General features: G+C 38.2%; 1 non-coding gene across 1 annotated transcript; it reads left to right on the forward strand.

Moving 5' to 3' along the window:
* Window positions 1-2,915: 2,915 nt before the first annotated feature.
* LOC145110295 (small nucleolar RNA R71) lies at window positions 2,916-3,022 on the forward strand. Its single transcript, XR_013709679.1, has one exon. It is a non-coding gene; the product is annotated as a small nucleolar RNA R71 (small nucleolar RNA).
* Window positions 3,023-9,013: the final 5,991 nt, after the last annotated feature.

The raw sequence follows: 9,013 nt of genomic DNA on the forward strand, positions 1-9,013 counted from the left end.
CGCACCAATTCTAGTGACTTCGATTGATACTTAAGATCGGGTTTTACAACTTCTTACCCCTTTTACATTTTGTTGGGGGTGGTAATTTAACTATAATATTAACTTTTGCTTGATCCACCTTTATCCCCAACCTTGAGACTTTGTGTCCCAACACAATTCATTCCTTGACCATGAAGTGGCACTTTTCCTAATTTAGGACTAGCTTGGTTTTTTCACATCGAGGAAGCATTAGGTCTAAGTTGGACAAACAATCTTCAAAAGAGGACCCAAAAACTTAGAAGTCATCCATGAAAACCTCCATAAATTTCTCGATCATGTCATGGAAGATAGCCTTCATGCACCTTTGGAAAGTGGCTGGTACGTTGCATAACCCAAATGGCATGCATCTATATGTAAAAGTCCCACTTGGGCAAGTGAAAGTGGTGTTTTCTTGGTCTTGTGGGTCAATTGGAATTTGGAAGTACCCCGAAAAAACATCTAGGAAAGAATAGTAAAGATGACCGGATAGTCTTTCTAGCATTTGATCGATGAATGGTAAAGCAAAGTGATCCTTTCATGTAGCATCATTAAGCTTTCGATAGTCGATGCAAATGCGCCACCCGATTACCGTTCTTGTTGGGATTAGCTCATTGTCTTCGTTGGTAACCACCATCATTCCTCCTTTCTTTGGTACCACGTGTACCGGACTTACCCATGGGCTATCGGATATTAAATATATTATACCGACATCCAAAAGTTTGACCACCTCCTTTTTCACCACTTCTTGCATATTTGGGTTTAGTCTTCTTTGGCGTTCCACCATCGGTTTAGCTCCTTCTTCTAAGTTAATTTTGTGTGAACAATAGGCAGGACTAATCCCTTTTATGTCGGTAATCTTCCATGCTATGGCACTTTGTCTTTTCCTTAGTACTTCCACGAGGCTTTCTTTTTCGTGTTTTGCTAGATCGGATGCTATGATTACTGGTTTTTGTTGTCCTTCTTCCAAGAATGCATACTCCAGGTGTTCGGGAAAGGCTTTAAGCTTGAATTTTTGTCCTGTGTCAGTCACCACGATGTGGGCCTTCTGCCACGTCGTGTTGTCACAGTTTTTATTGTCAGATCGGAAAAAATTCGATGACCATGACGTGTTGCCCTCGCCACATCGTGTTTCTTCTTCTTCTTCTTCTTTCTTCACTTCATTGTACTCACTTTCTTCCAATAACTTCTCCACTTCTTGTATATCAAGTTCAGCATCAAAATCACCTTCTCCTAGCACCATATATCCCTCGGTCTCTTTTTCTTTCCACCCTCCTAGCTCTTTTTCAAGTACATCATCAATTACATCAACTGAAGAAGCCATGTCATCACTTATTCTTGAATGTTGTATTGCTCTATTCACTCCAAAAGTGACTACTTCTTCTCCAAATCGAACAGTGAGTTTGGACTCTCTAATATCCACCAAGGCTTGGGCTATGCTCAAGAAGGGCCTTCCAAGGATGATTGGGACTTTTTCGTCTTCCTCCATGTCTAAAACAATGAAATATGTGGGAAAAACAAAATTGTCAACTTTACTAGTAAGTCTTCACAAATACCTCTTGGAAAGGTCATGGTCTTGTTGGCTAAATGGATGACCATGCGGACCAGTCTTGGTTCAGGGAGATCAAGCTTTTTGAAAAATGAGTAAGGCATCAAATTAACACTTGCTCCCGAGTCGGCTAGAGCATGACTATTTGCTATATTTCCAAATTAGCATGGTAAAGTTATGCTCCGTGGATTACCCATCTTCTTTGGCAACATGTTTAGCATTGCAGCAGAGCAAGTCTCATTTAGTACTACCTTAGATAATCCTTCCATTTCCTTTCGGTTTGTTAAGAGGTCTTTGAGAGACTTAGCATATTTTGGCATTTCGGCTAAGGCTTCAAGGAATGTATGTTGATTTCAAGGGACTTGATATGATCTAAGAACTTCCTATAATCTTCAACATTCTTCTCTTGTATTGCTCTACTTGGAAAGGGCAGTGGAGGTCGATATGGCTTCACAGGTTCAAAATTTTTCTTTTCGGGTTCTTGCCACATCATGGTGACTGTTCAGTTTCGTTGGTTTGACTTTCTTCTCGAACTTCTTGTTCCACATCCTGGTTGCTTCTGTTGATGGGAGTCAAATGAGTAATTATTTTCCCACTTCTTGTTGTTATAGCTTGGATGTGGGCTCCTTTCAGGTTTTGTTCAGTATTTCTTGGAAGTCCTCCCAGTGATCTTTCATTCATTTGCTTAGCTAGTTGCCCAAGTTTTTTTTCAATGTTCATGATTGAAGCTTGCTGATTTCTTTGTATACTTTGTTGCTCTTTAATCGTTGCTTCAGTTTCCTCGTTCCTATTTTCGGATGCAGCAGCAAAACGGCTAAGCATTGACTCGAAATCGGGTTTCTTTTCGGGAGCTGGTTCCTCTCGTTGGTAAAATCCTCTTCCTCTTTGTTCATATTTCTCTTCTTTGGCTTTCTTGTACTCATCATAAGGTAACCACTTCTTCTTGGGCTTTCTCCAATGTTCATCAAATCGGTCACCACTTGAGTAGAAAGCTTGAACCTTTCGGTTTCCATTCTCGTCAAGATCACAGTCCTTCGTCAAATGTGGTCCGTTACAGTTTTCACACCCAACTCTTATTGCATGGATTGTTTGATCCATGTTAGTCATCATCCTATCCATGTTTTGCAACATTATGAAAACCACAGACATGTCATCCGAAGCAGCATTTGCCGATCCCCTTGCTGCATTATTCCTTGGGTTATGGTACTCTCGTGAGTGTTTAGCGAATTCCTCGATAAGCTCCTTAATCTCGGCGGGATTCTTCTTGGTTAAGGGGCCTTGAGAATCAAGGAATTTTCTAGTTGTGACATTCACCCCATCGTAAAAGATAGACTCCTCTTGTTGCACATTGAGATCATTTTGGGGGCAACTCCGAAGTAGACCCTTGTAGTGCTCCCATGCTTCATATAGAGACTCTCCCATTTGTTGCTCAAAATTAGCAATGGACTTTTTGAGCTTAGCCACCTTCGATGGTGGGCAAAATTGTTCCAAAAACTCTTCTCGCATCTTTTCCCATGTAGTTATCGTGCCCAGTGGTAGTGCCTTTAGCCAATCCTTTGCAGCTCTCTTGAAAGTGACAGGGCGCATCCTCAACAACACCTTTCCTCGTGGAACATTAGGAATGTTAAAGTAGTCGGCGATGTCGTTGACTTCATCAAGATGCTTATAGGCATATTCATGATCCTTTCCGGTGAAAGGAATCTCCTTAAGTGCAGCAAGGATGTGCCCCTTGAGTTCAAATGTGGCAGTGGTTGGTATGGTGGGTTGCACAAGGCCCGTTCCAGTGTCATCACGAATCCTCTTGTTGTATGCTTCCATGGAAATGTCAGCAATGTCCGCCATGATGTTGTCGGGTTCGCTTTCTTGATTACTTCCTTTTTCCGATTTGTTATCGCTTTCTTCTGTTTCATATGTGCTTTCATCTTTTGTTGCCTTGCTAGATTCTCCCACTTGCTTTCCCCTCTTCTTACTAAAAACCGATTTTAGATTCAGAAAAGGTAATTTCTTTGGTGTTGCAGCTTCTCTTACGGTTTTATTCGTGTTTTTACGGAAGGCGGACTCTAGGTCTTCAAGTGGTCGAATCGGAGGTGTGTTAGATCCTCTGGTCATAAACGTTTGCAAAAGAAACAAATAAAATGCGTAAAAAGAACAAAAACAAAAACTAAAGGTTTACTGTTACGACACCATGACGTGGTGATAATTACCACAACGTGGTGAGCCAAAAACGAAGAAAAGTTTAAAAAGAAAAATTAAAAGCAAATAAATAGAAAAAATCCTAAAAATAGAAGATTATAATTAACCAAATATGGAATGTTCCCCGGCAACGGCGCCAAAAACTTGATGCGAAAAATAATATGCTCTAGTTAATCCTATTAACGTGACTAATTATTTACTAAGGCAATGTACCTTGTTGAAGATAGTATAGCACACTAGATAGGTACCGAACACAGGGAACGGTGTTTTAGCTAATTCTTATCTACTAATAATTAATTACTAATAAAATTAAAAAGGGTTTTTCTCTAGTTTTGCAAGACTAGAAACTTGATTTACCAAACTAAATAACTATCAACTAATTAAGCTAACACTAAACTAAGCAAGGAACACGAAGATTAATTTACCAAGGTAATTAAGGTACTTTCGTTTAGCTTCAGATTTATTTGTTATTATGGTTGATTCATGGAATTGCAATGGATTATAGCTTAATTGGTTACCGATTCCTATAATGACCAAATTCGCGTTCACTCCTTTAATCCTTTAGCAAACAAGCTCATTCATACGGTGATCAGGCGGACAAACTAACAATTTTACTAGTGTTCAGTTCGAGTTGATTAGACTTATAATTAATTGATCAAATTGGTCGTTTGAATCAATTCTATATATAATTTGTCGTCATATATTAGCTCCTACACTTTTTTTACCCACTTTCCTACTTAACCTAGGTTTCGTTCAAAACTCTAGTCCTACAATTTTGCTGGTCACAAGCTTATAAGATTCAAATTTAACTAAGAAAGATGGTCATACAAACTTAATTAAATTCAGAAATAAGTAGAGAAAAGCAGTTATCAAAAGTATGTGAGGTTCTTTAATAAGCTAGGTCAACAAATAACCAATAAAAACTAAATCCAATCCATAAATCAACTCATAATTTAGCAAATAATCCTAGGCTAAACGAAAGTCATGACGTTTAGCCCATGATTTCAGCAACTAAAGATATAAAAACAAAATTCAATAGCATAGTCATGATTAAACTAAAGATAAAATCGTAATGAGAAGTTTTATTGCCTTAATGCCTTCAATTTCCAAGCTTCAGTTAGTATCTTCACTCCCAAGGCTTAGTTCTGCACTTTGGTCTTCGAAATTCGTCAGAAACTTCAGCTAAAAGTCCTCCATTCGTAGAAGAATGAGTCATATTTATACTTTTCCCGAAATCAGGGCACCACAACATGTTGAGGCCACCACGTCGTGGTCTTCGTGGTTGTCCCGTATTCCACAAGTCTTCGAAATTAATCGGGAAACTTCAAGTCGCCACGTCGTGGGAAATCCACCACGACGTGTTGAGTATATTTCTTCTTCATTTTAAAGCACTGGTTCAAACTCCTAGCTTCCAGCTTCCTGCTTCCCTTTTTGCTCCAAGCATGTCTTTTACCCCTACAACACAATGCATAAGAAACTAAGTACCTTTTGTTCTAATAAGGGCATAAAAGTAATTTAAATATTAAGATATTATGTATAATTGTGGGTATAAATATGCACATATCAATCAGGTTTCCATTACTTTGTGTGGGAACAAGGTTATCGTGGGCATGGATTGGTCGAGCCCTAATAGGGCAGTGATTGACTGTGAGCAGCAGTTGGTTCAGGTTTGGACCCCGAGTGGGGGAGAGTTGGTCATTCAGGGTGAGAGATCACAGCGTGGACCAGTTATGTGTTCTACAGCGAGTGTCAGACGCTATCTTCATCAGGGTTGTGCAGGTTTCGTCGCCTATGTCATGGATACCCGGGATAAGGGTAAGGTGTCATAACCAGTAAATTAGGGTTGAGATTATGACTCTTGTTCGAACAATCCCTCTATGTAACCTTATTTCACTAACAATTGAGTCCAAAACAACAACTTTATATGAATACATATGTGCATACACTAAGAATCAAGTATTAATAACCTCATGCAAGCCCAAAACTTGATCCAATAGCTAAGCCCAATCAATTTTTGGCCTTGGCCCAAACACCCTAGGCCAAAAACCTTTTTCTTTGGGCCTTATTGGACTGAAAACCCTTATATTAGGCTAAAGTAAACCGAAAAGCCCACACACTCTCAAAAACCGCAAACCCTTAAGGAGATAGGGTGTTTTCGGCCACCCTAAAACCGAAAACCCTCACTCAAACCAATGAAATCGAATTTGAGAGCCAAGTGAAACAAAAAAAAGGAAAGAAATACAAGAAAGTGGTGACACCTCATTATTATCCCACAAGCCTCAATGTATTTAACCATCATGTATCCATGCATGTACTATGGACCATCATGTTTCTAGGCTAACTTCCCATCAAGCATCACAAAGTCAACCCCCCCCCCCATTTAAGGGAGAGATCGACCACACTCATACACATCACAAAAAATCTTTCACCAACTTCACTCTCAAGAACTTCCTCTCATATTCTCTCTAAAAATCGTGGGTGCCATCCTCAAGGGTTTTCTATTCAAGCAACTCACAAGAACTTGGTAAGTTCCTTGTAAAACTCTAGTGTTTTTACATATTTAAGTTAAAAACTCGATGTTTACACACATTTCGTGTATACCTTCTTAGAGCATCATCCATTTTGAGTGGTCTTCAAGCTACACAAATCTAGGCTCAACAACTCCTTTCTTCTTCTTATTATTACACAAAAAATACCAAGTGAGTTCATACCCCTACATTTGCATATTTTCTTCAAGTTTTAGGGGGGAATACATGTTACAACACCAAAACATAATCTAAACTTAAACATCACCTTTCAACAGAAACGTTATGGTCTATTCATGGATAGTTTTGACCATCTTATACTTAATATTTTTCAAAACTGTTCAGTATGCAAATAGTTCAGGTTTATACCTTTCTAAGGACTACTCGCACGCATTCATAAGGTTTTTCTACAATTTATAGCGATTTTTACAAAACTGCCTATCATTTCAGAAATGATTTCGGACCAGTCTGTGAAGATGAACATTTTCACACAGGTTTGAAACCACTAAAAATTATAATAAAAATTATGAACAAAGTAGACACATTTTCTAAACTCTCAGAGTTTACGGATCCAAATTTCGACTTACGATGATTTTTCTATAATTTTTCTAAAAACATGGACAGAAAAGTCAAAAACTAGAAATTGTCTTTATCATACTAAAAGTTCTTATACTTGTGTTAGATGTAAGTTTATGTGATATATTCTTTTAAAACATTTAGACATGTTAACTTATATGTATTATTATATATGATTGTATAGATTGTCATGACAAACAAACATAATAAACTATAATTGGTATAGTTTGGGAGTCACAAACACTACACTATCATTATGAAAGAAACGTATAATTATTTAAAGGTATAATTATGTCATTTACAAGAAAAATGAGTCATAGTTCACGTAAATCTGTTAATGCTCTTGTGAGACGTTCCTTCACCGTACCTACCTAGCGTACACCTTAAGTCCTGCATTATAACCAGAGTCTCCTTGAGGGAGAGCGAGACCGTTGTGTATAGATCTATACGGGATTGACAACCCCACACCTCAGCTGTTCGCTACAGTTAGACCGGCAAGTCTAGAGTGACAAATGTATTACCGACTCTGACGCTTGAAGAACGTCGTTTCAAGCATATCAGTCATATTAGCATGGTTATAAGAACTCACATAGAGATTAGCGAAACTATATGGTTTACGGGAAGCTTATACTTCATTAGTTTTATAAAAAGAAATAAAAGTATATACCATTTTCAGTACAACATTCACTTACATTTTGGTCTTAGGGTTTAAGACTATAGTTCATATTTAAGAAAATATTAAATATTTTGGTAACATACATTATTACTTTACAAGGAAAAGATACAAAGGAATTACATACAATTATAATTCATATTAAAGAAAATATCGGATTTTCTGGACAAACCTTTTTCATACAAAAGGAATCACAAACCTTTTTCATACAAACCTTTTTCATACAAAATGCTTATGAACTCACCAACTTTATCGTTGACACTTTTCAAAATCGCTTGTATTCTCAGGAAACCAGTAGACAGGTATTCAACCCTTCTTGAGGGTCGGCGTCGTCGTTTCACGTTTTCCACTTTTTAGTTATTTGTATTTAACTTTTGAACAAACAAAGTGTTGTAAACAATGTAAACTTGTATTATCAATGTATTAATGTTTGGGTTGCTACGTTTCATTACTATTCAATTGTTATGATATTATACATGAAGTCACTCCACCCGCCCCATACATTTCCGCTGTTCTGGTTTGGTGGTGTGACAGATTGGTATCAGAGCATTGTTTATAGTGAACTAGTATATCAAACCATACAAGATATACAACTATAAATGCAATGGGGCTAAAACAGTCTGACTACAAATATACTTTTAAAATATAATAATATATGAAGTAAAGTATAAGTACATACAAGTTAGGACAGTGTCATAACGAGGGCATAATAAAAGTAGTATGATGAGTTGAAGACTATAGGTAGGCCTCGGGATATGTAATTAGACCTTGAATAAATATAGCCTGATCAACTATATTTATCCGAGGAGTAACTAGCATATGTTGGGAAATAGTCGTAGTAAACAACGAGTCTATACTTACCAACACCAAGATACCCAGAATCAAACACAACATTTAAAATACTATAGGAGTATTTCAGGATATTGTGGAACCACACACTTACACCCCTACGTATTTCTCATACCTCTATTCTCGCACAGGAAACATGGCTGAGTTTCACCACGAAGACCCCCACTACCTGCCTTAGCAGCTAACAGGTGGATCGAGGAGGAGCCAAAAGAGGTTCATGGGGAGAACCCAGAAGTGGGTCCGGAAGAATACCAAGAGATGGACTACGAAGGGACGGATTCTGATGAGGAGTCAGACGAGGATGAAGGCGCTGGAGAGATCCTTAGCGAGCCTTTACCCTAACAGGAGCAGGCAAGAAACTCTTTCATCTCTCTCCTCCCAGGTACGTAAACATCCAATAGAAGTTCTCTTAGAATGAACATAATTAGTAAGAAAATATTGCTCATGCAAGGGCAAGCTTCATTGCCAACATTCACCTTGTCCAGGATGCACCTCCACAACGAGAAACCCAACAACATGCCTGGTTCAGAGGAGGACAAGAACACTATTCATGAGCAATGCTAAATCAGCAAGCAGAGCAAGAGGACCTTACAAACCGTCTACACTCCTTAGAGGAGGAAGTGGTCACCCTGA

Source organism: Lactuca virosa, chromosome 4, assembly GCF_052849685.1.
Source record: "Lactuca virosa cultivar CGN04683 chromosome 4, Lactuca_virosa_CGN04683_v6, whole genome shotgun sequence".
Classification (NCBI taxonomy): domain Eukaryota; kingdom Viridiplantae; phylum Streptophyta; class Magnoliopsida; order Asterales; family Asteraceae; genus Lactuca; species Lactuca virosa.